Genomic DNA, 7,004 nt, shown 5'->3' on the forward strand with positions numbered 1-7,004 from the left:
TACATATATTAAAAACCATGAGTACACACCAATCAGTATCTCCAATTCAAACCAACAATACAGGGTCCATTCTAGTTTTCCCTTTCATATATATATATACACACACATATATATTTACACAAACACATGTATGTAGATGTTTTGCTCTGTTGTCCAGGATGGAGTGTAATGACATGATCTCGACTCACTGTAACCTCCGCCTCCCAGGTTCAAGCGATTCCCCTGCCTCAGACTCCTGAGTACTGGGATTACAGGCACCTGCCACCATAGTCAGGTATTTGTGTATTCTTAGTAAAGACAGGGTTTTACCATGTTGGCCAGGCTGGTCTCGAACTTCTGACCTCAGGTGATCCACCCACCTCAGCCTCCCAAAGGGCTAGGATTACAGGTGTGAGTCACCATGCCTGGCCCTGGCTCCCATTTTCTTCTGTATTTTCACTTATTTGATCAATTTCCCTGTATGTAACTGTTACGGACTGAATGTGTTCCCTTACTCCCCAATTAATACGCAAATTAATTACATCCAATGTGATTTATTTGGAAACAGGCCTTTGGGAGGTAATTAGGATTAGACGAGGTAATGAGAATGAGCCCCTCATGATGAGATTAGTAAGCAGAGACTCCAGAGAGCTCGAATGCAACTCCCCACCCCTACGCACCATGTGAGGACTCAACCAGAAGGCAGCCGTCTGCAAGCCAGGAAGAGAGGCCTCCCAGGGAATTTAATCCACCAGCTCCTTGGTCTTGGACTTCCCAGCCTCCAGAATGAGGAAGAAACAAATTTCTGTTGTTTAAGCCCCGCTGTCTATGATGTTTTGTTATGGCAGCCTGTATTAGTCTGTTTTCAAGCTGCTGACAAACACATCCCCAAGACTGGGAAGAAAAAGCAGTTTAACTGGACTTCCTTACAGTTCTACATGACTGGGGAGGCCTCAGAATCACGGTGGGAGGTGAAAGGCACTTCTTACATGAAGGCGGCAAGAGCAAATGGGGAAGATGCGAAAGCAGTAACTCTTGATAAATCCATCAGATCTCGTGAGACTTATTCACTACCATGAAAACAGTATGGAGGAAACCACCCCCATGATTCAAATTAACTCCCACTGGGTCCCTCCCACAACATGTGGGAATGATGGGAGTACAATTCAAGGTGAGATTTGGGTGGGGACACAGAGCCAAACTGTGTCACAGCCTGCCCCTCTCAGCTTCCCTGCCTGACACTCTTCAGCACACTGGACCCCAACACCCTGCACCTGGCCAGGCTCCCGCCCCTCACCCCCACCAATACACAGGCACTCCCCTCACCCTGCTGAGGTGGTCACTGCCATCGTTGCCCTGTGTACTGACACCTTCCCCATAAGACTGCCATTCTTGCCCACTGGTTAGAACTCCCAGAATGGAATTCTCCGCTCCTTAGTCTTACCGGAATATGCTTGGCTGTCAGGGTCTGGGAACCAAGTGTGGGAGTGCACCGTTCACTGTGAAATGTCCAAGCAACATCCCTGCTCTCAGCTGAGCCCGAAGTTCCTCAGTTCGGGAGAGCTCAGAAGGCTCCTGAACTCCTCAGAGGCAGCCTCTGTTTTTCGCTAAGGAGAGAGGCTGGAGTCTGGGGCTCTAAGTGCTTCTTAAACAACAGTGCAGCCTGTCCTGCCACACCAGCAGCATGGAAAACCTGAGCCTTCTGAGGGGCACCCAAATCAGCTTACTTCCTAGGGTACCCCTACCACCAACTGAAACATCAGCTTTTTTCTTCCGTTGAGTCAATTGCCCCTTGGTTATCTGCATGCCAGCTAGGTTCTTTTTTATTCCCCCCTCCCCCCAACCGTTATCTCTTTAATTTTTCCTTTGTTCCTGTGGGTATATAACTTAAAAAAAAAAAAATCCCTTTGCTGGCTGGGTGCGGTGGCTCATGCCTATAATCCCAGCACTTTGGGAAGCCGAGGTGGGTGGATCATTCAAAGTCAGGAGTTTGAGACCAGCCTGGCCAACATGGTGAAACCCCGTCTGTACTAAAAACACAAAAATTAGCCGGGCGTGGTGGTGCATGCCAGCTAAAATGTAAGGCTCTTACATTTTGTCAGCTGAGGCTCTCAGGAACCTACCTCTGTCTTTTCCCCAGAAGAGATGGCTCGGTATTCGCTAGTTCAGTGCTCAGGTGACTTTATAGGACATAACTGCCATGAATAACAAGAATCAAGCCGGGTGTGGTGGCTCACGCCTGTAATCCCAACACTTTGGGAGGCCAAGATGGGTGGATCACAAGGTCAGGAGTTCAAGATCAGCCTGGCCAAGATGGTGAAACCCTGTCTCTAATAAAAATACAAAAATGAGCTGGGTGTGGTGGTGGGTGCCTGTAATCCCAGCTACTTGGGAGGCTGAGGCAGGAAAATTGCTTGAACCCGGGAGGCAAAGTTTGCAGTGAGCCAAGATTGTGCCACTGCACTCCAGCCGGGGCAACAGAGCGAGACTCCATCTCAAAAAAAAAAAAAAAAAAAAAAGAAAAAAAAAAAGAATTAACTGTACATGTTTCACATTTTCGAATGTTTATTTCACTTCATTCATTCACTGATTTTTTTTTGTTTCAACGCTTTTATTAAGGGATAACTGGCATATGCTAAAGACATACATTGAAAGTGTAAAGTTGGCTAAGTTTTGACGTATGTATATACCTGTGAAACCATCGCTGCAATCAAGATAATGAGCATAGCTTCCATCCCCAATGGTTTCCTCAAGCCTCTCTGCAATCCCTGCCCCAGGCAACCACTGATCTGGCCCTGTCGCTCTAGATTAGTGTGTATTTTCTTTTTTCTTTTTTTTTTTTTTTTGAGACGGAGTCTGGCTCTGTCGCCCAGGCTGGAGTGCAGTGGCCGGATCTCAGCTCACTGCAAGCTCCACCTCCCGGGTTTAGGCCATTCTCCTGCCTCAGCCTCCGGAGTAGCTGGGACTACAGGCGCCCGCCACCTCGCCCGGCTAGTTTTTTGTATTTTTAGTAGAGACGGGGTTTCACCGTGTTCGCCAGGATGGTCTCGATCTCCTGACCTCGTGATCCGCCCGTCTCGGCCTCCCAAAGTGCTGGGATTACAGGCTTGAGCCACCGCGCCCGGCCGATTAGTGTGTATTTTCTAACACAAACCAATTTATGCTTTAGATTCCTAAGTGTCTAACTGCATTTGGATTTCTAACTAATGCAGAGGAGGAGGTACTTGGGAGACGGTGTTGTAAAGCAAGCCAGGAGTGCATAGCGTTGGCTGCACGGGCTGGCAGCAGTCGGGGGAGACATGCAGTACAGATGGGGAGATCATTGCCCTTGGAATGCTGTGGCAACAGATGTAGTCAAACTGGTCCAGCAGTATCTTGGATTCCTTATCGTCCTGATTGCTAATTCCACTCAGGTGTCAGATAGTATGTACTCTTTCTTCCTGGTTTCATTCGCTCAGCATCACTATTGTGGGATTCACCCATGTTGTTGTATGTAGCGATAGTTCATCCTTTTTTAATGCAAGTAGTATTTCATTACATTAATATATGTTTTTTTTTTTTTTTTTGAGACAGAGTTTTGCTGTTGTTGCTTAGGCTGGAGTGCAATGGCGTGATCTTAGCTCACCGCAACCTCCGCCTCTTGGGTTCAAGCAATTCCCCTGCCTCAGCCTCCCGTGTAGCTGGGATTACAGGCATGCACCACCATGCCTGGCTAATTTTTTATTTTTAGTAGAGATGGGGTTTCTCTGTGTTGGTCAGGCTGGTCTCGAACTCCCGATCTCAAGTGATCCACCAGTCTCAGCCTACCAAAGTGCTGGGATTATAGGTATGAGCCACCGTGCCCGGCCTGAAAATTTGATAATTAATTTATTGTTGATGGATTTCAGGGTTGTTTCCAGTTTTGGCTATTATAAATAAAGCTGGTGTAAATATTCATGACAAGTCTGTGTATGGACACAGGCTGTCATTTGTTTTGGGTAAACATCTAGGAGTAAAATAGCTGGATCATATGCTGTATGTGTGTTTAACATTTCAAAACATAGAACATTTGTTTTCCAAATGGCTGTAATTTTTTACAATCCCACCAGCAGTGTATGAGAGTTCCAGTTGCTCCATATTCTCACCAACATTTGCTATGGTCATTTACTTTTATTTTGTATTTTTATTTTTTTGAGATGGAGTCTCACTCTGTCACCCAGGCTGGAGGGCAGGGGCGTGATCTCGGCTCACTGCAACCTCCCCCTCCCAGGCTCAAGTGATTCTCTTGCCTCAGCCTCCCAAGTAGCTGGGATTAAAGGTGCGTGTCACGCCCAGCTAATTTTTGTATTTTTAGTAGATATGGGGTTTTGCCATGTTGGCCAGGCTGGTCTGGAACTCCTAACTTCAAGTGATCCACCCACCTCAGCCTCCCAAAGTCCTGGGATTACAGGCATGAGCCACCGAGCACGGCCAAGTATTTTTAATTTTAGCAATTCTAATAGATGTCTAATGGTATTGCTTTGTGGTTTTGTCTTACATTTCCCTGATGACTAAAAATAGCACCTTTTCATGTGTTTACTTGCCATTCATATATCTTCTTTGAATATAAGATAAGGTGTCTTTTCAAATCTTTTGTCTATTTTTAAATTGATTTTGTAATTTTCTTACTATAGTATTTTGAGAGTGCTTTTATCTCCTGGATACAAGTCCTATGTCAAACAGATTGTTTGCAAATATTTCTTCCTGGTCTATGACTGGTGTTCTCATTTACTTAATACAGTCTTTCAAAGAGCAGAAGTTTCTAATTTTGGCAAAATCCAATTTATATATTTTTTCTCTTATAGATCATGTATTTGGTGTCATACCTTAAGAATCTTTACCTAAATTCATGAAGATTTTCTTCTATAAGTTTTAAGTTTAGTATGTTTCATACAGGTCTATGATCCATTTTGAGTTAATTTTTGTAAATGGTTCAATGAATCATTGTATCAAGGTTCATTTTACTTGCATATAATATCCAATTTTTTTTCCAACACTATTCCTTGAAAACCCTATCGTTTTTTCTCTAAATTGTCTGATTTTTTAATCATTTTTATTTCATAAAATCATAAATGGGGTTTTGCAACCCAAAGTTGAAACGTTTATTCTTCATAGCTTCAGAATTTGATAAGCAACTCTAGACTATGCTTTCCAAACCAGTCTTCTTGGCTATTTTTCAAACTTCTGAGATCTAGTATTAAACTGCTTGATTCTAAATGTATGATTTTAGATAACTATTCTCCATTGTTGATAAGAGTTTTCTGAAAACAGTCTATCAAATATAAAGAATGGTTTCTAAGAATCAGTAGTGACTTAAGAAATATTAAACACTTATCAATAAATCAGTTACTCATTTTAAAAATAACAGAACCAGTGCTGTTCTCTGTCATAAAAGAGAACACGTAAAATTAAATTGTTTTTATAGACTTTGGTAATCTTTTATTCCCCACACAGGCCTTCAATCCTACTTAAAGACCTTTGATGCACAGTAACCATCAGGATTTACTGAGTAAAATCCCAGGTGTATTAACCACGGCCCTAAAATGTGCTATTCCAAAGAGAAAGAAGTTCGTTGATGGAATTTTTTTTTTTTTTTTTTGAAGATGGAGTCTCGCTCTGTTGCCCAGGCTGGAGTGCAGTGGCACGATCTCAGCTCACTGCAACCTCCAACTCCCGGGTTCAAGCGATTCTCCCCTCTCAGCCTCCTAAGTAGCTGGGGTTACAGGTGTTTGCCACCAAGCCCAGCTAATTTTTATATTTTTAGTAGAGACAGGGTTTCACCACATTGGCCAGGCTAGTCTCGAACTCCTGACCTCTAGTGATCCACCCACCTTGGCCCCCAAAGTGCTGGGGTTACAGGCGTGAGCCACCACACCAGCCAGATGAAAATATTTTTAAAATCAACTTTGCGTATAATATGGCATACTGCCCACCAAACAAAAAAGAAAATCTAAATCTTCTTCCTTTTATAGCAGTGCTCACCTTTACTCCGAAGATTACAACGTATTCACCTTTTATGCTTGTTTGTTTTTTTGACTGCCTAATCTAATATTTAACTTTTTAAAATTCTGCATTTCAATGTAGTAAGAGTTATTTTTCAAATGATCTTCATAGTCTGGAACACAGACACCAGAGCAACACTCTCAAGTCACACTGTTTGACCATAATGAAGAGAAGAAAATGGACTGATATCTGAAGATCTGTATTCCTTCTGCTCTGAAGGTAAGGAAGTTTTTAACATGGGAGCAACACAGAACTTCATTCCTCTGGAGCTCCTTTCAATGCAGAATGCGGCCAGGTGTGGTGGCTCACACCTGTAATCCCAGCACTTTGGGAGGCCGAGGTGGGTAAATCACAAGGTCAGGGGTTCGAGACCAGCCTGACCAACGTGGTGAAACCCCATGTCTACTAAAAATACAAAAACTAGCCGGACATGGTGGCGGGCGCCTGTAATCCCAGCTACTCAGGAGGCTGAGGCAGGAGAATCACTTGAACCTGAGAGATGGAGGTTGCAGTGAGCCGAGATCACGCCACTGCACTCCAGCCTGAGCGACAGATCGAGACTCTGTCTCAAAAACAACAACAACGAAACAAACAAACAAACAAACAAACAAAAACCCCACAGAATCCTTCAATTCAACAAGTAAATATCCTATTCTTAAAAATTAAAGTTTGGTCACTAAGAAGGACTGAACAAAAATTATTCCCCTCCCCCCAGACACAACTAGTGCAGCTGTAATCAGGCCCCCTTCTCCCCACAAAAACAGGGAAGTTGTCGGGGCTGAAGACTTTAAGTGTGACATTTCAGTTCCTAAAACATCGCTGCTACTTGCTCAAAGTTCTAGGTCTATATATTTCCTTCTCCAATATGTCCCCATGTATAAGTTTATTTCCATACATATAAACGTGCACATATGTGCACTCACACATGCACACACAGACACACATACACACCTTCTCTCAAGTCAGACACTTGTGTTTGTTGATAAATCATGAGGATTATGGAC

This window comes from Chlorocebus sabaeus, chromosome 3 (genome assembly GCF_047675955.1).
Source record: "Chlorocebus sabaeus isolate Y175 chromosome 3, mChlSab1.0.hap1, whole genome shotgun sequence".
Lineage (NCBI taxonomy): Eukaryota > Metazoa > Chordata > Mammalia > Primates > Cercopithecidae > Chlorocebus > Chlorocebus sabaeus.